This window comes from Physella acuta, unplaced genomic scaffold (assembly GCF_028476545.2).
Source record: "Physella acuta isolate Inbredline_101_S28 unplaced genomic scaffold, ASM2847654v3 ptg001016l, whole genome shotgun sequence".
Classification (NCBI taxonomy): Eukaryota; Metazoa; Mollusca; class Gastropoda; family Physidae; genus Physella; species Physella acuta.
Window position 1 is genome coordinate 362844 of NW_026732533.1, and position 25611 is coordinate 388454.

At 40.5% G+C, this 25611-nt stretch overlaps 1 protein-coding gene across 1 annotated transcript in view; it reads right to left on the minus strand.

Moving 5' to 3' along the window:
• Window positions 1-25611, minus strand: part of LOC131954617 (G-protein coupled receptor GRL101-like) — a 164737-nt gene that overhangs the window by 39851 nt on the left and 99275 nt on the right. The gene's annotated exons all lie outside the window — the stretch shown is intronic.

Below are 25611 nucleotides of genomic sequence, written 5' to 3' on the forward strand. Positions count from 1 at the left end.
GTCAACCCCACCATCCCACCCCCATTCCCACAATAATGTATATTGAAAAGCTATACTTTAAGTGATGTCCCCTCCCCCCTAGAAAAATGTGATGTCCCTCTCCCCCCTAGAAAATGTATGAAAGAAACCCTGCCAGCGTTTCGTACACACATTTCACATAACAAATGTACAACAAACTTGCTACCAACCCCCTTCCTCTATGTATGCGGTCGGCACAAAATTGTTGTTATAACAACGTTAAGAAACTCCGATAGGGTTTTTTCTTCTATGAGGAATTGTGCCCTTGGCATAGTCTGTTTCAAACCGAGGCTGAAGTACTCAACACACGAAGACAACAACACAGAAAGTTAAACCATTCTTCCATGACATCATGTACTGGAAGGAAACAAAGTCCCCCCCCCCCAACCCTCCCTTCTTTAAATAAAACCACACAAGAAGATAAACAAAAAATATGCAGTGCCGATTCTATTCGACGATTGAAGAATGCTTTCAGCTGCCGGCCGACGTGTAAAAAATGGTTTCCACACGGGACCGGCAGGGGGCCTGCATCCACCGAGATTAGAAAAGTTTATACCGGAACTTAGATGTCTCGAGAATCGAATGAATAAATAAACTCCGGGGCGGCGCTAGGGTCGGGATGAAAGACGCCCAGCGCCACCTGCCTGTCTGTCCGATGGCGTCCTGGTCTGTCGCTCGCCTCGCATGACGTCACTGCGTCAGGGCCGCGCGTCATTTCGACGCAGCTTAAAAACCGCTGCGTTCATTTCCGCGTGTGGACATAACGGCTTCGCCAATTGGGCTTTGCTAAAACGACATGATCTGTCTTACGCTTCAAATCTTCTGGAATACGGTTCTCTCCTTCGTAAATAAAGGGACAGGCTTGCAGTGTCTGATGCAGTTAAGTTTCATTCAGAATCTTCTGGAATACGGTTAACTCCTCCGTAAATAGGGGGACAGGCTTGCAGTGTCTGATTCAGTAAAGTACCATTTAAAATCTTCTGGAATACAGCTCTCTCCCCAGTAAATAAAGGGACAGTGTCTGATGCAATAAGTATCATTTAGAATCTTCTGGAATACGGTTAACTCCTCCGTAAATACAGGGACAAGCTTGCAGTGTCTGATGCAGTTAAGTTTCATTCAGAATCTTCTGGAATACGGCTCTTTCCCCCGTAAATAGAAGGACAGTTTCTGATGCAGTTAGTACCATTTGGAACCTTATGGGGCAGGTGAAATAGAGTTCACCTATTTCTATGACCCCCGCATATGAAAGGATCGTTTGGTGAGTAATATGCTCTACCGCATTTACACTCCCTAACGCAGAGGCGTAGCGATGGGGGGGGGGGGGGGCAGGGGGGACATATGTCCCCGGGCGCCGACCTTAGGGGCGCTAAAATGGGTTGTAAAAACAAATTAAAATGTCATTTTAGCTGCATTTTTTCAGTTGCACGAGGGGGGGGGGGGTGTGCAAATAGAAAGTTTGAGGGGGGGGGGTGCAAATAAAAAAGTTGAGGGGTGAGGGTGCAAATCGAAAATTTCGTCACAAGGGGGGTGCCAAATTGAAAGTTTGTCACCGGGCGCCGGGAAGGGTCGCTACGCCTCTGCCCAAACGTGAGTTCAGTACCCATTAAAGCTGGGTTTACTCAGGCACTTCTTACAGACTCAAGCCCGGGATCCGCACTCGAGACTTTAGTGTAACCAGCCGGACGCTCTACAGTTTGACCATGCCGTCCCCTTTTAGTTACATTAGTACCCTCTAAATGCGGGACTTTCTTGTGGAAATTATCTACTCATAAGATTGCCTCGTCGCTTTAAACCTCACATTATCATACCAGCGCTATCTAACTAAAGCCATAAAAATGATGGGGAACATGTTATGAGGTTTTTATTATTTATGTATTTTTATAGCACTGTGACATTTTGATACATCCTGGCTGGTTTAGAGATTAGTGTTTGATGGCTGGTTGCTGGGTAGCTTCGGGTTGGAAACAGGCAATACGCATGAGTTTTATTGCTAGGCAATGTGGATCTAAAAAACTAATCTCAATTCACGTGGAAAATTGATTAATTGAAGGGCAACAAGATTTAGTCTCAAATTATTTTGGTCTTTAAAATGGAAGAGAATTTGCCTAAATTGTGCCAACATGGCAAGCCGTCCACGTAAAACTGTCGGTTGTGTAAGGAGAAGGCGTTGATCTGGCATTTAGTAATAGCGCTGTCTTTGATTAAATTGATTGTTGTAGATTACAGCTGTGTTTGAAGTGGTTAAAATGCTCATTTATAGTAGTACTGCCTAAGAAGTACTACTTCCCCAAAGTATTACTACTATAAAGTACTTACGTCCCAAAGCACCACTACCACAAAGTACTTCTTCCACAAATCACTATTGCCTGAAAGTACTAAAGCCACAAAGTACTACACCAACAAAGTAATACAGCAGAAAAGTACTACAGGCTCAAAGTCCTACAGGCACAAAGTACTACACCCACAAAGTACTACACTAACAAAGTAATACAGCAGCAAAGTACTACAGACTCAAAGTCCTACAGGCACAAAGTACTACACCCACAAAGTACTTTACAGCCACAAAGCATTACAGCAACGGATCAGCAGGTACTCACATTCCCGCTAGATGGCGCCTGTAATTAAACTTTGTCTTATCTACACCAGAGCGCGTGGATGTCGCCTTATCCGCTCATTATCTCCCTTAATCTCTGGCGATGTCTTTATGGCGATACATGATTTCTATTTATAGCCAAGGTTTGACTCTGGTGAGTCCATAACCCAGCTCTCAATCTCATTGGTCAGTTTGTGATACGTGACCTGCTAGCTTGACCACTGGTCTAGCTGGTTGTGTGTCCGTTGCTCTATATAGGAGTTGTGTGTCAGTTGCTTTAGGAGTTGTGTGTCAGTTGCTTTAGGAGTTGTGTGTCAGTTGCTTTAGGAGTTGTGTGTCAGTTGCTTTAGGAGTTGTGTGTCAGTTGCTTTAGGAGTTGTGTGTCAGTTGCCCTAGGAGTTGTGTGTCAGTTGCTTTAGGTGTTGTGTGTCAGTTGCTTTAGGAGTTGTGTGTCAGTTGCTTTAGGAGTTGTGTGTGTGTTGCTCTAGTTGTGTGTCAGTTGCTTTAGGAGTTGTGTGTCAGTTGCTCTATGAGTTGTGTGTCAGTTGCTTTAGGAGTTGTGTGTCAGTTGCTCTATGAGTTGTGTGTCAGTTGCTTTAGGAGTTGTGTGTCAGTTGCCCTAGGAGTTGTGTGTCAGTTGCCCTAGGAGTTGTGTGTCAGTTGCTTTAGGAGTTGTGTGTCAGTTGCTTTAGGAGTTGCGTATCAGTTGCTCTAGGACAGGGGTCTCCAAACTTTTCTGCCCGAGGGCCACATTAACTATCAAATATCAGTTCGGGGGCCAGAGTTTCTTTAAGACATCTCTTCAGGGTCGTGTCGCCGCCCCCTCCCAACGAAATATAATATATGTAGAAATATATACAAATTTCAAGTGTCCATCACCCCCGCCCCCACCCGAGATCCACGTTTGCTCTCAAATTTTTTTTCACGTATTTCATTCTTGTAAATGTTTGTTCACACAGGTATGTTGTTGGAAAATTTGAAAGGTACTTTGATGCAAAAGTTTTAATGTTAGGAAAGTCTATCTTGTGCAAAAACGGGTGACCAGAAAGAAGCGCAACGGAAAAAAAGCGCAACGGAAAAAATCGCAAAACAAAAAGCGCAACGAAAAAAAGCGCAAACGGAAAAAAGCGCAAAGAGAAAAAAGCGCACACAGAAAAAAGCGCAAACAGAAAAAAGCGCAAACGGAAAAAGCGCAAATGGAAACAAGCGCAAATGGAAAAAAAGCGCAAACGGAAAAAAATCGCAAACAGAAAATAGCGCACACAGAAAAAAAGCGCAAACAGAAAAAAGCGCAAACAGTCAAATGCGCAACCAGAAAAAACAACGAAAAATGTGCAAAAGAGAAATTTAGCACAAAGACCTATATCGACTAGATGACACATTTATACATGACTGTTAGGGCTGCTGTGAGAGTGTCGTGATTGATCACGTGATCTACTACCATTTAAAGCGTACCACTACATGTGCATTCCCCTCACCACGATACAGGCGATAATCACTTTACACAATGCCTATTATTTTCTTGGTCAATAATTATTCAACTACTATTCTCGTATAAATAAACATAAAACTATCCTTGATATCGACATTACACGAAGTATCTCTCACATTCTCCCTAGTCCGAACTACCTAGCTTGCATACCACAACAACCCTTTCCTATGGCAAAACTAGTTTGGAGACCCCTGCACAACAGTATTGGGGGCTAACTGTTGTTGCATCTGTATATTTTTTGAGTCATTTCGAACAATAAATCGCCAAACGAACAGATCGTTCACGTATGAAGTGGATAGGTTGGTGGCAGTGCCGGGACCAGGTTATTTAGCGTCCTAGGCAAAACTTATTAAAATACCCCCTTTTTTCACAAATTAATTAATAATACATTTGTATAAAAAAACAATGAATTAAAAGTGGCATATTAATCTATATATATATAATTCTCTTCTGGGAGCCGTTAGAAAACAAGCTGCAAGCGCGCCTTTGCAGTCCCCTCTCTTCCTCTCTATCACTATCACTACCACCCCCACCCCACCCCCACATGATCTGGCGAGCTGTGGTTCACTCTAAATGTTTACAAATCGTAGAGCCGGGTTCGTTGAGGCTAGTAGGGGCAGATAATTTAGTTTGAAACGATTTTAAACTTACAGGAGATAACTAAGAGGAGGCTGCTTTCACGGGGGGGGGGGGGGGGGGGTTGTAGGGTAGGGGTTGGGGAAAGGGGGGGGATTAGTATTTTAAAGCAAATATTTTCAGTGGCAGCATTGGTATTGTCGAATTCACAAATTATGAATTACTGAAAAGTAGACAATAAAACAACTAAATAGCGGCGTATGATACGCCGCGGGACGGCTCGTTTATTATAAATTGCATAAACGTTATAATTAATATGTGGACTTCAAAATCAAATTTTACTTGCCTCCTTCGCCTGCAGACCTCCCAAGGTGAGTTTCAGAACGGAACACCTGTTTTAAGCTTGACTTGCTTTAGTTATAATTGTAAAATGTCTATATTGTGTGATTATGTAACGATGTTTAGTGTTTGAAAATAAAAGGTTATAATTGTTATAGATTTCAGCCTACAATTATAATACTTTAGGAGGGGGTGAAAAATATTAAAAAGACACTTAATTAATCAGATGATTAATTTGCGACTAAAACGATTTTAGACGCATTAGTTGCACTGTCTCATTCTATATGTCTACTAATATTAAGTATTGCAATCTACAACGGCTACTGATGTATTTGTTTTTCAACTTGATAATGCTTAAAAAAAACAACTTACCAAACTATTTTGTTTAGAACTTCTGCTCTATATAATTTTTTACAATAGTAAATAATAACTTAAAGTTGTATTTATGAGTAAGCAGTCAATTTAAGGTGCAGGAATTTGAAATGAGTGTAGAGTTAAAGAACGAATTATCTCCCATTTTGAAATCCATGTACCAAAATTTCATTCAAGGGAAATAACTTTCACAAGAATAGCTAAATAAACCAAGTGTAACTAAGACATGCTTAAAAAACACAATAAAACTCTTTAAATTTCACTACATACCTAAAACAACATACCTAAAACAAATTATTTTAATTATGTGACCTGTCAAAACAATATATTTTACCAATTGACTACTTAATTGTAGTTTGTTTGAAAGTATAAACACAGTGGCTTTATTTTAACATACTTCTAGTCAATATCGATGACATTCATTTGCCTTTTGAATGTACAGCGAGATAGAGATAAACAGCTAATTTTGGATCCCAAAATAATGGGACACCTTTAAAAAAAATCAAATAGTAGTAGGGAGGTGGGTGTGCATTCTCACCAATGCGAATAAATAAATGAAGGCCCAATGTGGGGGTGCAAAATTGATAGTTCATCATGGCCGCCGAAATAGATCGCTACACCCTTGTATATTGCCATCTATAGTTTATAAAAGAAAATTAAAGTTAGTAATTATTAGGTACCTTTTGATAATGGCGATTACACATTCTTGCGCCCCACTAGGGATGGCGCCCTAGGCGACCGCCTAATTCGCCTTATAGGTAGCGCCGGCCCTGGTTGGCTTCATTGCGTTTGATGGGGGTAGCCTATAGATCCATGTTTTATGACGCTGACTTTGATTTTATTTGTCTTACGCTTTTCGTTTTTGTGCTACACTTTTGCTATTTCTAATATGTGACCTACTTAGGTTCAGTAATGTTTTATTTTGACATTGTATAATACCTTATATGGAATGATGGTGCAACTACCTGGGGTTTTTCCACTGTCTTATTAAGGGTGTCTAGGACCCAGAAATTTTCCATTAAGATCTGATTGATTGATTCTGATCAGATGACCATCCCAACCAATGGCTACATGAGTTGAGGATAACCTCCCCTGTGGCAGAAGTCTTTAACTGCACCGCACACTCGCCACACGTGGCAGTCTATCTTGATTAAGCGGTCTATTAGGACCAAGCCGTCCATATTGTCCGGCAATAGATTCTGACCATTTGAACGTGAGAGAACTTAAGTCCTGTGTGTGCTATGCTTTCTTAAGTTGATTTAGTCTTCTAGTATAAAATTACTTGTCGCCAAGTGATTCTTGAAGCTATAGCAGTGTTGTGTGGCCTGTGGCTATTTTTATACAGTGTTGAAATCTGTGATAGTGTTTTTTCTTACGCTTTGTAAGTTGGGTTTTGTTATTTCCTAAATTAAATATTTTATCTAGTTTAACCTTGTGTTCTGCCACAACTGTGTTCGCTTATTAAAGGTTGTATGCAGATTGGATGAGTGTTAACTTCAATAGTATCACTAGTTTTCCCTAGACATCGAGATCGAGCCCTAGTGTGTTGTTGAGTTAGTGTTCATTCATTTAGGCTTTAAGTCATTTGCATATAACCCCGAAAAAAGAATCCGGGGACGTTCACCATCTATCTGGCTGATAGATAGGTAAACGTTACAAAGTGGGGGCTCGCCGAGATTTAATCTGTCGTTCCAGTTGTGGGTTATATCAGTTAAACACTAAGTTTAGTTTGATTTAGTTGTTTTTCTATCCAGTAGCGCCGTGTTATTGAAACGCGCGCAGGCTAGAGGTATCTAGGTCAATTGTCAGACGTGTCACGTCCTAGATTGAAGAGGTCAAGTACACGGCCCAACGCTCCGTGTTAAGTTAGTGAATCTAGGCTTGTTGTGTTTTTGAAAGTTAGTGTTATGGAGTCTTTTTTGGCTAATCCCATTTTTGAGGAGGTAGAAAAGTTGAGTAGAAAAGTTTTGATTAGTGTTGTTAAGGAATTGAAATTGGATTATTCTGTTACGCAGAAGTCAGAGGTGTTGAGAGATAAAATTGTTGTTCATTTTATTAATGAAGGAGTATTTGATGAAAGTTTGTTGGCTGGTGTGTTACTCCGCGAGGAGAAACCTCTAGAGAAGGTAGAATTAGAAGCTAGAATTGCTTTAGAGAAGGAGAAAGTTGCTTTAGAGAAGGAGAAAGTTGCTTTAGAGAAACAGGAGTTAGAGGCTAAAATTGCTTTAGATAAGAGGAGGTTGGAATTAGAGTTTGGTCAAGTTAGTGATGTCACTTCTCTGGTAGATCCAAAAAAGTTGTCGGTGGGGCAAGTGATTGCCAAATTTGGGAAATTAGTTCCTAAATTTGATGAAACAGATTTGGTCGTTTTCTTTAACTCGTTTGAGAGTTTAGCGAAGACATGTGAATGGCCCGAAACTTCCATTACTGCTTTATTGAGCTCGGTCCTTACTGGGAAAGCTGCAAAAACATACCAGGCACTCTCTCACGACGTTCAAAATAACTATAGTTTGGTCAAGACTGCCATTTTGAAGGCCTACGAACTGACGCCCGAGGCCTATCGGACAAAATTCCGAACACTCCGCAAGTTACCCACTCAATCATATGTGGAATTTCTCTTTGAAAAGGAGAAAATATTCTCAAGGTGGCTACACTCTGAGGAAGTTTCTGAGTTTGAGAAACTCAGGTCACTTATCCTAAGGGAAGAATTCCTAACGTCCCTGCCTGAAGAGATACGACTACACATACTGGATAACAAGATAATTGACATCCGGAAGGCTGCTGAGTCGGCTGACACATATATGTTGGTGCATAAGAAACCACCAGTGTCAGGAAACCGCCTCAACCCCGTGCTTCCCCTTTTTGGCAGCAATCCTCCTGTTGGCCAACACGTGAAGGCATCACAGTCCAGAGAGAACCCAAGATCAACTCTCAATCGTCGAGCAGTATGCCAGTTCTGCAAAAGACCTGGTCATCATGTCAAGGACTGTTACAAACGTCGTCAATATAACAGAGAGGTGGTGCGTGCTTCTGCGCGCTATGCTCTATCCCCTCAAGCAGCCAGTTCAACTATGAACTCTAGAATTCTAAAGGACTCTAACCCTAAGTGTCCGCAAGAAGGTAGTCAAGTCTCCACACATTATGTGCAGTCACATTTTGACTGTTCTCGCCACCATCCAGTTTCTGCCGAGTCTACCGATCTCGAGGGATCGAGAAAAGTTGACTTTTCATCTTTTATTGCCGAAGCCATTATTAGCAAACCAGGTGATCCGTTGTCTCAGCGAAATATCACCGTCCTAAGAGACACAGGAGCGTCACAATCACTTCTTTTGAAAAGTTCAATGGACATTACACCAGAGACGAACACCGGAAATATTTCCATTATCCAGGGAGTGGGGACAAAATCTACTGTCGTCCCTCTACACAAGTTTGCCCTGAAACATCATCTCGTCGAAGGTGAGGTCATTTTAGGTGTGATAGATAGTATTCCAGTCCCAGGAGTACACCTACTTCTAGGGAATGACCTTGCGGGAAGCAAAGTATACCCCTGTACGGTTTCAGACCCTTTGTCAACAGTTCCAGATAATGATAACGAACTGTATCCTGCATGTGCGGTGACAAGAAGCCAGACCAAACAATTAGCTGACACAACGTCTGAACCACACCTACCATCATCGTCAAGAAATTCGACTCCCAAACTGGAGTCTATGCTTCCAGAGAACACAAGCCTGGGCTTACCCCTGAGGATATCTCAGGAAGACATCATTAAAGCTCAACAAGTCGACGCGGAACTCAAAGCAATGGTCGAAAAATCTCTATCATCTGACGATGGGGAATATTTCTCCGAGAACGGCCTCTTCTTTCGTCGCTCTGTACCAGTGGATGCCTCACCAGCCGAACCATGGTTGGGTAAAAACCAGCTGTGGGTCCCTCCACCTTATCGGCATGAAATACTTAAGCTGGCACATGACCATCCAATGTCAGCGCACCCAGGAGTCACTAAAACGGCGGCGAAAATCCAAGAACTGTTCTTTTGGCCCAAAATGAGAAATTATGTGTCGCGTTACTGTAAAAGTTGCACGAACTGTCAGTTGGCCGGAAAACCAAACCAGAAAATTCCTAAGGCCCCTTTGAGTCCGATTCCTGTATTAGAAGAACCCTTTTCTAAAATCGTCATGGACTGTGTAGGTCCCTTGCCTAAAACCAAGGCGGGCAACGAGTACCTACTTACCTTTATGTGTTCAAGTACCCGTTTTCCCGAGGCGTTCCCCTTACGGAACATTAAGGCAAAGACTGTAGTCAGAGCCATGACCCGGTTCTTCACTACCTTTGGATTACCTAGAATCGTGCAAACAGATCAAGGCAGCAACTTCACCAGTCACCATTTTCAGGAAGCACTAGCCAAGCTAGGCGTTACCCACATCACCAGCTCAGCCTACCACCCCCAGTCTCAAGGCGTACTTGAGAGGTTCCACCAAACCCTCAAAACCATGCTAAGAACATTCGCTAAAAGTAACACCCAATGGGATGAGTCTGTTCCTTGGATTATTTTCGCTGCGAGGGACTGTGTCCAGGACTCTTTAGGCTACTCTCCTTTTCAACTTGTGTTTGGACATTCTGTCCGAGGTCCCCTGAAGCTGATCCACGAACGTTGGACAGGTACCAGTGATCATCCAGTGGAAAACTGACGATTTTCACGTTCGACTGAAAGCCGTGTGCGAAATGGCTCACAAGAACTTAAGAAAGGCCCAAGTGAGAATGAAAGGACTGTATGATAAGAGTTCTCGTAAACGAACATTCAATCCAGGCGAGAAAGTTCTTGTGCTAGTGCCTAATCTGAACAATGCGTTATCCTTGAGATATTGTGGACCCTTTACTGTGCATTCAAAATTAAGTGATTTGAACTATGTTGTCAATACGCCTGACAGAAGAAAGAAACAGACCGTGTATCATGTTAACTCACTGAAAAAGTATTATGATAATTGTAACAATTTTCATTCCACAGCTAAAATTACTTTACCTGTATGTTCAAATGTTTCTGATGATGTGATACATGATAAATTGAAACCCCCAAAATTGGTAAATTCTTCCTTTTTAGATAATTTGAATGTCCACCTTATGCATTTGTCCACATAGGAAAGCCATAAATTGTCTCAATTATTTGAGACATTTCCCTCTATTTTTGGGGATGTCCCCAAAGAAGCGAAGGTTCCACCTCATGATGTAGACGTAGGTGACGCAAAACCCATCAAACAACACCCCTATAGAGTTAACCCGGAAAAAGCTGCTTTGATAAAAGATGAAATTGATTATATGCTCAAGAATGATATCATTGAGCCCAGTTTCAGCAACTGGAGTTCCCCATGTCTCCTAGTCCCGAAAGACGGTGGATCTTTCAGGTTTGTGACCGACTTTAGGAAGGTAAATGCGCTCACCAAAGCTGATTCCTATCCATTACCTCGGATAGAAGACGTTATTGATAAAGTTGGTCAGGCTAAGATAATTTCCAAAATTGATTTACTTTCAGGATACTGGCAAATCCCCTTATCTGACCGTGCAAAAGAAATATCTGCTTTTGTAACCCCTAATGGTTTTTATAGATACAAACGCATGCCCTTTTGTATGCGAAATGCTGGTCAAACTTTCCAGAGGGTCATTAACTCTGTCATTGCTGACATAGACCAATGTGAGGCCTACATAGATGATATAGTTGTATTTTCTAATACTTTTGAAGAACATATTGTTCAGTTGACTAACATTTTTAGAAAATTTTCTGAAGTGAATTTTACTGTAAACTTGCATAAAAGTGATTTCTGTAAAGCTTCAATTACCTATTTGGGTTATCAAGTGGGAACGAACCAAGTTCGGCCCATTGAAGCTAAAGTAGATGCTATTGTAAGGTTACCTCCTCCCAAAAATTGTAAAGAAATCAAAAAGTTCCTTGGGATGGCTGGTTACTATAGGCGGTTCTGTCAAAACTTTTCAGCTGTTGCTGAACCTCTTACTGCATTATTGAAAAAGGGTGTTGAGTTTGAATGGTCAAATAAATGTCATGAAGCTTTTTTAACCATTAAGTCATTTTTATCTAATGCTCCTGTTATGGCTGCCCCAGATTTCAGCAAGCCCTTTAAACTTGCCATTGATGCTAGCAACTTAGCCATTGGCTCAGTCCTATTTCAAGAAGACAACATGGGAATTGACCATCCCATTGCTTTTTTTTCCAGGAAGTTAAATGAGAACCAAAAGAATTACTCTACTATTGAAAAAGAAGCTTTAGCTTTGGTTTTGTCATTACAACATTTTGAAGTCTATGTCTCTTCTTCAACCAATCCAGTCAGAGTGTTTTCTGACCATGATCCCCTGAAATTTACCTCTAAGTTAGGACAGACAAACCAAAGAATATTGAGATGGTGTTTATATTTCCAAAATTTTAATCTGGAAATTTCACACATTAAGGGTAGTGATAATGTTGTGGCTGATTGTTTGTCAAGGATGTAAAATCTTATTGCACACATTGATCATGTGACATGTTTTGTGGTGCATTAAGACCATACACAAGTGTTGTGTTTTTTTTTTTTTTTTTTTTTTTTTTTTTTTTTTTTTTTTTTTTTTTTTTTTTTTTTTCTCTTCTTTACGTCTCAGTGTTGTAGATTTTACTTTCAGCGAGCCCAGCCAATGAGTGGTGGCAGTAGCTGATTTTTTACTACGTTCATCATGCGACATAAGAAGACTGATGCAGATTTACAATATAAACTATTCCTGAAACTTTCATTCTCAAAATTTTTTACATGTTATTTACAGAATAAAATATGTATTTTATAGGGAGGGGGGGGGGGGGGTTATTTCATGGGCCAAAAGCAATTTGCTGTTTCTGAAAATTAAAGTTATAATTGGGGCAATATTTGGCTATAATAAATAAAAGTGCTGAGTTATGGTAAACTTTATATTAACAAAATTTGGCTTCGAAGGTTGGTCTAGGCTTCCTAAAGGGGGGGGGGGGTACAAATAGTTATATATGAAGTATACAGGAAAACATGATATGTTATGTACAATAGGTAGTTGCTATTTCTAAATAATAAAGTTGAAATGGGGACAATATTTGTCTATGATAAATAAAAGTGGTGAGTTGTAGTAAACTTTATATTAACAACATTGGCTTCAAAGGTTTGTCTAGGCTTCCTAAAAGAGGGGAGAAGTACACATAGTTATGTCTGAAGTATAAAAAAAAACATGATATATTATGTACAATAGGTAGTCATTTGCATTCACACTTTCCATTTGTGCCTATTATCTGCAAACAGTCTTCATTTTTTTTTTTTTTTTTTTTAAATTTTTTTTATTTTATTTTATTTTTTTTTTTTTTTTAATCAAAATTTTAAAATAATTAAACTTCAAAACAAACTTATTAATTAATTTGAGTAGGTAATGTACAGAGATGATCGTTAAATCAAATATCTTGAACGTATTTGAATTACATAAAAGGACAAATTTATAAGAGGGGAGCGGTGGTGGGTCAGTGAGGGGGGTGGGTGGTGGGTGGGGGTTGGTTGGGTAAGGCGACCTAGATAGCGTGATCGTTTTTGCTACGCTTAGTAAACAAAAATCGTTCACTGGGAAGTTTGGTTGGGGGTGGGGGGGGAGGGGGTTGGTTGGCTGTGGCAGGCCAGGCGCTGGGAGCGTTGTTGCGTGAAATGAACGCTGTGGTGTTACATTTATAGCGTCATGTTGCGTGGTAAGGGTACAAGGGGGAGATAAAATCTCCCAGTCTCACGATAAGAGTGTAAAACTAGTAACTTTTTACTTAAACATTCACAGTGAAACATTACCAGTGGGGGGATTTCCATGTATGGCAAAGTAAAAGGGTAGTATAGTTTCAAAGATTTCAAGTAACAGATTTTTACTCTTGCTAAGTGGTTGGGGTAAAGAGGGGTTGCAAAGATTATTTATAAGTAAAGTAAACAATAATTTATTCAAGGGTAGGTTTGAGTGAGGGGAGGGGGGAAGTTGGTTGGGTGTGGCGGGCCATGTACTGGGAGCGGTGTTGCGTGACCTAACGGCTGTGGTATCATATTTATAGTGTGTGTGTTTTCCCTGTCAAGTCGTCTGTTAAAAATCAAGTCCAAAGTCTGTCTGTTAAACTCTGTCTCGTTGTATTTTGCCCTATTTCTGCAGTTCCAAATTATTTGTCTGTATATTGCTACTGTTCTTATTTTTTTTTCCAGTATAGTCCGGTCTTGTTGTTTTGGTACTTTGTTAAGCGTTATTCCTATATCAACATTGAAGGTCTCGTTCTTATTTCTTATTTTGGTTTCTAACGTTTTCTTCATGGTCTGGATGGTTGGGCAGTCTAGGTAGATGTGTGTTTCTGTTTCTGGGGTGTCTTGTTTGCATAGATAGCATAGGGATTTTTGTTTGCGTGTCGCTAGTGGTGTGTTGGTCTTGTGTTGGTGTCCGTGTCTCAGTGGTGTTGTGTTGTAAATCAGTCTGTATGTTATTTCCCTTTCCTTAGGTGTTATTGTTTTGAAATGAAGGTTTTTAAAAGTGTCCGTCGTGTCTGTTAAAGCGAATGTCCTGCACCAGGATATTCTATTGTAAAGAGGGGTGGCAAGCTTCTGTACTAATTTCCTATAAATCTGTTGAGATTTCTTTTTTAAAAGGTTTTCGTTAGTTTTAAAGATTTGTATACATTCTGTATAGAAGTTGTTTAATTTTTGTCCTATGAAATGTGGGGAGTTGTTGTTAATTTTTATATGTTTATTTAGATTAATCCCTATGTAATAATGTGCTAATGGGTGGTGGTGTGGTTCGCTAATTATTCTGTTTACATGTGTTAGCCTAAATGTATTTATTTTAGTTTGTATGTCGTGTAGATTTATTCCCCCGTGTATTTTGCTTTGGACTAGTGTGTTGTGACTGATGTTGCCTATAGTGTGTTGGAAGATATATCTCCTAATGAGCTTGTTTATTTCCTTGATTGTTGGTTTTGGGACTGTTTGGGCTGTGGCGGTGTATGTTATTTGGGGTATAATGTATCTGTTTGTGATTGCGGCTCTTGTAAAAATTGTTGTTGTGCTGTACTTGTAGAAGTCTATAGTTTTCTTAATTTTGTTTATAATTTCTTTCCATCTTTTGTTATTTTCCAGCGAGGGATTGTTCTGGTGTGTTATGCCGTATATGTGTAATTCGTTTTTAGCTGTCATGTTTAGTGGATATGTTTGTCTGTTTTTCCAACGTCCTAGTCCCATAATTTCTGTCTTGTCTAAGTTAATTTTTGTTCCACTAGCCTGTCCATAGTCAATGAATTTTCCTACCACTAATTTTATTGAGTTTTCCGTCTGCAAAGTAAAGGCGGTGTCGTCGGCATATGCTAATATCTTTTTATTCGTCAAGTTCGGTATGTCTATTCCTTTAATGTCTGCGTCTCGTCTGATGTTTTCTAATAAAGGTTCTAGGGTTAAAATATATAATATGGGTGATAGGGGGCATCCTTGTCTAACTGATTTGTCTATACTGAACGGTCTGGTTATGTTACTGTTTATAAGGAGGTGGCTTTTTGCATTTGTGTAAATTATTTTGATCCAAGTGTTGAAATAACTGCCTAAATTATATGTCTTGAGTGCTTTGTGTAGGTATTTATGTGAGACTCTGTCAAATGCTTTTTCTTGGTCTAATGTTAAAATGCAGGCTTGCGTGTTTTTCTCGTGTGTGTATTGTATAATGTCCCTAATTAGATGGTTGTGGTTCTGTATGTTTCTGCCTGTGACGCTGCATTGTTGGTCTGTATGTATTAGTTTTGGTAGGTGTGGTTCTAATTTGGCTACGAGTGCTTTGGTTAGTATTTTGTAGTCTGTATTTAGGAGTGATATGGGTCTATAATTTTTGGTTAGTTTAGGGTCTGTTTTTGGTTTATGGATGAGTGTTATGTATGATGTATTGAAGTTTTCGTGGCATTGTTCTAGCATATATATTTCTTTGAATGTATCTAGTAGGAGGGGGCTTAAGTCTGCTATGAAAGTTTTGTAGAATTCACTTGTCAGGCCGTCGGGTCCGGGGGATTTATTGTCGTTAAGTTTTTGAATGGCTTTCCTGATGTCGTCTAAGTTAAAGGGCGTATCTATTATGTTTTTGTCGTTGTCGTCTAGTGGTTTGATGTAGCTTAGGTATTCGTCTTGTTTCTCGTTGTGTGTCGCTTCTCGTTTGTAAAGTCGTGCGTAATAGTCTATAAATAAGGATTGTATCTTTTCAGGGTCTGTCGTTTCTTGGTTGTTTTCGTCCACAATTTGTTTGATTTGTTTGGATCTTTGTATGCTTTGTTCTAGTATGAGTGTGTGGTGTGTAGGGTTTTCTGATCCTATCCTGTCTATTTTGCTTCTTATTTGTGCTCCTCTGTATTTGTATTCTTGTATTTCTGTCAATTGGTTTTCTAATGTGTCGATGTCTTCCCTACTGCCATTTGTTTTCTTAAGTGTTTTTAGTTGGTCTTCTATTCTTTTTTCCCTATCTTGTCTGATTATGCTGATGCTTTTGGCTATTTGTATAGTTGTTTGTTTGATATCTGCTTTGAAGTCTTCCCAATGTTGTATTTTATCTATCCTAGGCGCTGATTGTATGTAAAATTGGATAGTGTCTTTAATTCTAGATCTGTATCTTTCGTCCAAGAGTAGTGAGTTATTTAGTTTCCACGGTGTGTTTCTTTTGAGTTTTGGTTCGAAGTTGTTTAGTGTTGTTATTACTGCACTGTGGTCGCTAAATTTTAGGGTGTGTGTAAGGTGTTCCACTCTGTTTATTTTCATGTCCTGTGGGGCATATATCCTGTCTAGCCTAGCTAGGTTACCTTGTGATTTGTTACCGCGGGTGAATTGTAGTGAGTGGGGGTATAGTGTTCTGAACGTGTCCACTAGGTTGAAGTGTGTTGTAATGTTTTGGATCAGTTTTACCTGAGGTCTGTCTCGTTCTATACGACTATTTTTCTTTTCCGTCGTTCCAGATATGTCTATCGTTCTTTCAACACAATTAAAGTCCCCTAATAGTATGATTTTATGTTGTTTATACCTTGTTGTCAGCAGTTTATTTAGGTCATTATAATAGTTTGTGTTTCGTTTTTCCGTCTGTCCGTGTACGTTAACTATTGCTAGTGTCCCTGTTTGACCTTGTACAGTCGCTATTAACAGTTTTCCGTTTATGTCGTTATACGTGTCTTTTACTTTGTAATGGTTGGAGGTGTTGAATATGGATGTGCCGCTACCTGTTGTAAGCTTACTTAGGCTGTGATATGCTTGAGTGAGTCCTAGGCTACGTGTGAATCTGTCCGCTGTGTGTTTGTCCTTGAAGTTAGTTTCTTGTATTGCTATAAAGTCTGGTGTGTAAGTGTGTATTAATTGCCTTAGGTACTTATCTTTATGTCTGATGCCTTGGATGTTGAGGGTGATGATTGTGAGGCTATCTATGTTGTCTCCCATACATGGCCTGCCTTGGTCGATTTGGGGCTTGGGGGGCTGATGAATTCCCCTGGTGGTCTCTTGTTTGTCCTGTCCGGTTTGTTGGCTAAGACGCCAGCATATGTAGTGGTTGGGCTAGCTATTTGCTCAATCGTGTCTGTTCGTTCTGCTTTGTTAATTCTGCTGTTGTTCTTGGCTCGTTGATGTCTGTATGCTGTCTTCTTTTTCCTATTTACAGTGTGCCATTCATTCTGTTGTTCCTCTTGATCGCCTGCTTCCCATCGGGTCGTAGTCTCGTCATCTGTCGTCGATAGTTCTTCGTCTTCTCGGTCCACTATGTATTGTCCCTCCCTGTCCAGGTGTATGTTATCTCTTTCCCTGATGTACTGGTTTCTGCATGCCATTGGCCCGTGCCTGGTCGTTTTGCACAGAGGACACACCGTCCTCCGTCCCTCGAGCTGGAGCAACAAGGTGTGTTTCTCCTCTCCTGCCTCAACTTCAATGTAGTGGGGCAGCTCTTCTGTGGGTACCATAGGACAGAAGTCCACGGCCCACTTATCGCTTTTCCCGATCTGCACTGCTGTTTTGGGTTCATTGGGCATGGTAAGGTTGTCAAGGATGGTGTTAACTGTTTCTTTGGTAAATGTTGGGGGTACCCATTTCAATACTCCTCTCTGTCCGTTTCTCTCTACATCAAGTAGCAGTATGCTCGAGCAGATGCTGCTGTTTTTAGCGATCTCCCTCATGTGGAGGCTTTTAAAAAGTTCTTCAGATAGAATGGTGACAAACCATTCATTGGGCTTTCCGAGGTTGTACAGTTTTTGTATTTGGCGCTGTGGGATTCCTAGTTCTTGCATTATAATATCTTCTAGAATGATTTCATCGAATTTTGATGTTTTCTTTCCTTTAATAACCAGTCTTAGGGTGTTCTTTAAGTGAGTACCAACAGGTCCTCCGGTCAGAGTAATGCGCTTAATTAGTGAGGATTCTGTACTTACAGTTGCTTTGGTGTTTTCCTTCGCCAAAGACAGAATTCTCTCCACTTGGGGGGATATTCCAAGATCTCCCTTACCACCTTTGCCTCGACCAGACATATTGAATTTTTTTTCTTTGTTGATGAACGAGTGTTCGAAAAACGTGTTGTGTTTTCACATGGAAATGAGTAGTATGAGTTTTGAATTTTTCAAAATTCCAATCCTGTTGAATATTTTGTTTATTTTCAGGTGAACCTTAATTAAAGGTGGTTTTTGATTATATGTAATCTTTTATAATAATATGTCTCATATGACTCAGTTGATATTGTAGCTAGTCATTGAAATAAAGGTCTTACCCTGGCGGGTTTACCACTTTTAATATCCTCATGGAAATATTGTAATACCCTTTTTTGAGGGATTTTGATGTATAATTACTTTTTGAAGGGTTACTCCCCTTTCACCAATTGTAAAAGTTTGAGTTACTTCCCTTTTATGTTCAGGGATATTTTCATCTGGTATTATGATTTTGATTGCCTACATTTGTAAAACATTTTTTTTTATTCTCATTGCCAGATTGGTTCCTTATGTATGTTTTTGTGGAACCTATCTGTCACTTCCAAAAAGGGAGGGGATGTGAACTACTTAGGTTCAGTAATGTTTTATTTTGACATTGTATAATACCTTATATGGAATGATGGTGCAACTACCTGGGGTTTTTCCACTGTCTTATTAAGGGTGTCTAGGACCCAGAAATTTTCCATTAAGATCTGATTGATTGATTCTGATCAGATGACCATCCCAACCAATGGCTACATGAGTTGAGGATAACCTCCCCTGTGGCAGAAGTCTTTAACTGCACCGCACACTCGCCACACGTGGCAGTCTATCTTGATTAAGCGGTCTATTAGGACCAAGCCGTCCATATTGTCCGGCAATAGATTCTGACCATTTGAACGTGAGAGAACTTAAGTCCTGTGTGTGCTATGCTTTCTTAAGTTGATTTAGTCTTCTAGTATAAAATTACTTGTCGCCAAGTGATTCTTGAAGCTATAGCAGTGTTGTGTGGCCTGTGGCTATTTTTATACAGTGTTGAAATCTGTGATAGTGTTTTTTCTTACGCTTTGTAAGTTGGGTTTTGTTATTTCCTAAATTAAATATTTTATCTAGTTTAACCTTGTGTTCTGCCACAACTGTGTTCGCTTATTAAAGGTTGTATGCAGATTGGATGAGTGTTAACTTCAATAGTATCACTAGTTTTCCCTAGACATCGAGATCGAGCCCTAGTGTGTTGTTGAGTTAGTGTTCATTCATTTAGGCTTTAAGTCATTTGCATATAACCCCGAAAAAAGAATCCGGGGACGTTCACCATCTATCTGGCTGATAGATAGGTAAACGTTACAAATACATGTCGTGTTTTTATTGGGATGGGGGGGGGTCTAAGTAGTGTTACATAATTTGAAGTGATGGTCTAAACTCTAGGAGTTGTGTTTCAGTTGCTTTAGGAGTTGTGTGTCAGTTGCTTTAGGAGTTGTGTGTCCGTTGCTCTATGAGTTGTGTGTCTTCTCTATCTAGCTGTGTGTTCACTATGTTGTTTGGTTATATATCAACTTCATGTTTACTAAACCGTTTTTCGTTTGCAAGTCCTCATGTCTTAATTGTATCACCACACAAGGGTGAATCCATTGTATCACCACATGAGAGGGCATCCATTGTATCACCACACAAGGGTGAATCCATTGTATCACCACACGAGGGTGAATCCATTGTATCACCACACGAGAGGGCCTCCATTGTATCACCATACGAGGGTGAATCCATTGTATCACCACACGAGGGTGAATCCATTGTATCACCACACGAGGGTGAATCCATTGTATCACCACACGAGAGGGCCTCCATTGTATCACCACACGAGGGTGAATCCATTGTATCACCACACGAGAGGGCCTCCATTGTATCACCATACGAGGGTGAATCCATTGTATCACCATACGAGGGTGAATCCATTGTATCACCATACGAGGGTGAATCCATTGTATCACCACACACGGGTGAATCCATTGTATCACCACACGAGAGGGCCCCTATTGTATCACCACACGAGAGGGCCTCCATTGTATCACCAAACGTGAGGGCCTCCATTGTATCACCATACGAGGGTGAATCCATTGTATCACCATACGAGGGTGAATCCATTGTATCACCACACGAGAGGGCCCCTATTGTATCACCACACGAGAGGGCCTCCATTGTATCACCACACGAGGGTGAATCCATTGTATCACCACACGAGAGGGCCTCCATTGTATCACCATACGAGAGGGCCTCCATTGTATCACCACACGAGAGGGCCTCCATTGTATCACCACACGAGGGTGAATCCATTGTATCACCACACGAGAGGGCCTCCATTGTATCACCACACGAGGGTGAATCCATTGTATCACCACACGAGAGGGCCTCCATTGTATCACCATACGAGGGTGAATCCATTGTATCACCACACGAGGGTGAATCCATTGTATCACCACACGAGAGGGCCTCCATTGTATCACCACACGAGAGGGCCTCCATTGTATCACCATACGAGGGTGAATCCATTGTATCACCACACGAGGGTGAATCCATTGTATCACCACACGAGGGTGAATCCATTGTATCACCACACGAGAGGGCCTCCATTGTATCACCACACGAGGGTGAATCCATTGTATCACCACACGAGAGGGCCTCCATTGTATCACCACACGAGGGTGAATCCATTGTATCACCACACGAGAGGGCCTCCATTGTATCACCATACGAGGGTGAATCCATTGTATCACCATACGAGGGTGAATCCATTGTATCACCACACGAGGGTGAATCCATTGTATCACCACACACGGGTGAATCCATTGTATCACCACACGAGAGGGCCCCTATTGTATCACCACACGAGAGGGCCTCCATTGTATCACCAAACGTGAGGGCCTCCATTGTATCACCATACGAGGGTGAATCCATTGTATCACCATACGAGGGTGAATCCATTGTATCACCACACGAGAGGGCCCCTATTGTATCACCACACGAGAGGGCCTCCATTGTATCACCACACGAGGGTGAATCCATTGTATCACCACACGAGAGGGCCTCCATTGTATCACCATACGAGGGTGAATCCATTGTATCACCACACGAGAGGGCCTCCATTGTATCACAACACGAGGGGAAATGGGGGGGGGGAGGGTATCCAGATCAAATGACGGATTAATGGTACACAAAAAAAAACAACTAAAAAAAGATATCCATAAATAGATTGAGGCCACATCCCTCTATCGGTCTGATAGTGTGGTCGGATGGTAGAGCGTTCGACTGCTAACCTGAAAGTCTCGTTCGAATCCCAGACTCAAGTCCGCCCAGCTCTGATGGGTACCTGACATGTTAGGGAAAGTAATGGTGGCTGGACATAGTGCTGACCATACTACCCCCTTTATATGCCAAAGTAACTGAAACAACTGAACTCTACTTCACCTACCCCACATGAACCGTAAGGTACGAAAGGGTAATTTACTTTTTTTATACTCGTGCCAGACAGGTACACTAGCACTGTGCTGAAGAAAAGCCGGATCATTACCGTGACATCATCACGACAATGTAAAGCTATTTATAAAACAATGTGCATTTTGAATCTCAGAGAAGAAAAAAAACACAGCAGCTAGTGATCGTTTTAAAGCGTGTTTGTCTATTGTGCTAAGAGCAATGCTAAATTATTTATATTTTAAGTAACTACGTATGCTCGATTAAAAATCTGCCGCTTGAAATATATTTATATATATCAAGAGACGTATATTAAATGACGTCATGGTGGGAGGGTGCGCCCGGGGGTGTAGCTGGATGATCAACAGCCACAGACACCTGTGGGGTTGATGAAGGGGAACGTGATCGATCAGTATCGATCTAGATCGATTCATGCGTGTCCTGCAGCTAACGATTGAGATCAAACGTTTGATTGGTTGCAATATTTGACGTGATTTGTCGAGAGGCACCCTCCCTCCATCCACCCCTCCCCCCCCCCCCCCCCCCCCTACCACACAAACACACAACATAAATAAAACAACTTTTTTAATGAGAGGTTCTGTAGGGCGACAAGCGAACTTTCGAGAAGCCCAAACTTTCAAGACATCGTCCAGAGCAGGAAACTTTCCGAACAATAGCTATACCTTCAACTATACAATAACTAGAGTTTCAGAGCAATAGCTATACCTTCAGCTATACAATAGCTAGACTTCCAGAGCAATAGCTATACCTTCAGCTATACAATAGCTAGACTTCCAGAGCAATAGCTATACCTTCAACTATACAATAGCTAGAGTTTCAGAGCAATAGCTATACCTTCAGCTATACAATAGCTAGAGTTTCAGAACAATAGCTATACCTTCAGCTATACAATAGCTAGAGTTTCAGAACAATAGCTATACCTTCAGCTATACAATAGCTAGAGTTTCAGAACAATAGCTATACCTTCAGCTATACAATAGCTAGACTTTCAGAGCAATAGCTATACCCTCAGCTATACAATAGCTAGAGTTTCAGAGCAATAGCTATACATTCAGCCATACAATTGCTAGAGTTTCAGAACAATAGCATTACCTTCAGCTATTTAATAGCTAGAGTTTCAGAACAATAGCTAGATATATACCTTCAGCTATACAATAGCTAGAGTTTCAGAACAATAGCTATACATTCAGCCATACAATTTCTAGAGTTTCAGAACAATAGCTATAACTTCAGCTATACAATAGCTAGACTTTCAGCTATACGGAAGGTGGTATGACAAAGTCTCTGAAGTCTCACCTGTCTGACATAACGAGTGGACAGACAGGCGCAAATGGATTCACCGCAATTAAAATACCACCCCCACCCCTCCCGTGGTTATTGATTGCAACCAACTTTAACGCCCATTCAAGACTTTTTAATATCCAATCAATTTTTTTTTACATTAATTAAAAAAAATTAAGACAATTTACTCCACAAAGTAAACTAGTTAGACCACCATTCACAACTCAAGGTGCGTCCTTGAGATAGTTTAAAACGCCTTAATGAAGTCGTCATTACTTCTAAATGAGGACATTCATTTTTATATCGATACACTTATTTTTCTGTAGTAGAATCGACTTGATGGTTTGTTCGTTCATCGAATAATTAAAACCACCGAAAGTACGCAAGTGGCGACAGTCAATAGTTGACAGTTTACTTGCTTGTTGACATTCTAGTCAACTTATTGCACCACTGCATGTCAACTTGAATCATTCAATATACCCTCACTTAGAGTATTGGTAGGATGTGTGTTTTCTAAACAAACATTTCACACAAACTACTATCTATATTGATTTACAAGGGAAATTTATGTAAGCGACTTCCTGTTTTAAAATTAAACACAACTTTAGACTGCGCAAGGTCAAGGTCAAGTAAAGAGAGCTGGGCACTGACCATTCACAGAAACAGGTTAACCCTACTACACCTGCTAAAGGACCGACATGTTTTCAAAGGTACTTTACTTTTTTTTACTTGGGTTAGGGTTAGGGTTAGGGTTAGACCGTTGATCTGCTAGGGTTAGGGTTAGACCGTTGATCTGCTAGGGTTAGGGTTAGACCGTTGATCTGATAGGGTTAGGGTTAGACATTTAATCTGCTAGGGTTAGACCGTTGATCTGCTAGGGTTAGGGTTAGACCGTTGATCTGCTAGGGTTAGGGTTAGACATTTAATCTGCTAGGGTTAGGGTTAGACCGTTGATCTGCTAGGGTTAGACCGTTGATCTGCTAGGGTTAGGGTTAGACATTTAATCTGCTAGGGTTAGGGTTAGACCGTTGATCTGATATGGTTAGGGTTAGACTGTTGATCTGCTAGGGTTAGGGTTAGACCGTTGATCTGCTAGGGTTAGGGTTAGACATTTAATCTGCTAGGGTTAGGGTTAGACCGTTAATCTGCTAGGGTTAGGGTTAGACATTTAATCTGCTAGGGTTAGGGTTAGACCGTTGATCTGCTAGGGTTAGGGTTAGACATTTAATCTGCTAGGGTTAGGGCTTTAATCTGCTAGGGTTAGGGTTAGACCGTTGATCTGCTAGGGTTAGGGTTAGACTGTTTAACAGCTTGGCGAAATTTACACAGCCCTCCAACTTAATATGTAATACGGCCCACCAGTTTCATACATCGGCCCACCGGCTTCTTTTATCCCGTTTCAAATATTAGTTCACCACATATAGGCCCACCATAAATGGGCCCTTCATATATTAGCCCTCCATATACTAGCACATCGTAAGGAAGTGTGTGGAAAAGTTTGTAGGGAAGTGTGTGGGGAAGTGTGTGGGGAGTGTGTGGGGAAGTGTGTGGGGAAGTGTATGGGGAAGTGTGTGGGGTAGTGTGTGGGGAAGTGTGTGGGGAAGTGTGTGGGGAAGTGTGTGAAAAGTGTGTGGAGAAGTGTGTGGGGTAGTGTGTGTGGAAGTGTGTGGGGAAGTGTGTGAGGAAGTGTGTATGAAGTGTGGGGAAAGTGTGTGGGGAGTATGTGGGGAAGTGTGGGGAAAGTGTGTGGGGGAGTAAGTGTGTGTGTGCGGCCCATATAGAGTGTATAGGCAGTGTGTGGGAAGTGTGTGAGGAGTTTATAGCAAGTGTGGGGTGAGTGTGCGAGAAAAGATGTATAAACGGTGTGTAGACTGATCGTCTTTTGTTACTCACACAACGCGCGCCTAACGAAAAAAAAAACGATTTCGTGTGTTCAAATGTTCGCGACGATTACATTCTTACCTCTTTAAAAAAGTAAAAACTAGAACTCAAAGATTACTTTTCTGTCAGAACCTTCTTTGAAAGGTTGTCCATGTCTACTCAAATAGTTCCGTTCAAATGTATTCTCGTGTGAGTGCGCTTTGCCAAAGTGAAACATTAACTTCAAAAAAAAGAAAAAAAAAAAAAAAAAAAAAAACTAAGCATTTTTTAAATTAAAATTACATTTTTTTTAAAGAGAAAGATGAGCCATTTGTGAGTTTGGTTAACCCTAAAAATGTTTTATTTGCAAAGAACCGGATAGTTGAGACATAAAAAAACTGACAAAAATTAAGAATCGCAATCAAGCACTCGACTGAGTAGGGCGCTCTAATTGTTGTTGACGTGGAACAGAAAAAATTGGTTTTTGTCAAATTAATTTTTTTTAGCAGCACGTTTTAAAAATGATTAAAATTAAAACTAAAATAATCAATTTTTGTAATCAATGTTTGCAAAGCAGTGAACTTGATTTTATTTTATTTTTGGGCGAATTTTTTTTTCTTTTTTCAAAATGTAACTTTAAAGACTTGACGTATCCTTGGGTCACAAAATATGACCGGAAGTAGTGTTTGGTCCACAAAACGAAACCGGAAATAGTGGGGTAAATGGGAGGGTATTTGGGGGTTGGTGAGTCGAGTTGACCTACTAATTAAGAAGCCAATTATGTTTTAAATAGTGAAGTACAGAAAGTACTTAACCTGTTCTCATTTACAAAAAGAAAAACGTCTTTAAAAAACGTCAATCAAAGGAGTGGTAACATAATATTGTTTCAAAGCCTTAAACACTTAATCTTGTTTCAAAGCCTTAAACACTAAATCTTGTTTCAAAGCCTTAAACATTTAATCTTGTTTCAAAGCCTTAAACACTTAATCTTGTTTCAAAGCCTTAATCACTTAATCTTGTTTCAAAACCTTAATCACTTAATCTTGTTTCAAAGCTTTAAACACTTAATCTTGTTTCAAAGCCTTAAACACTTAATCTTGTTTCAAAGCTTTAAACACTTAA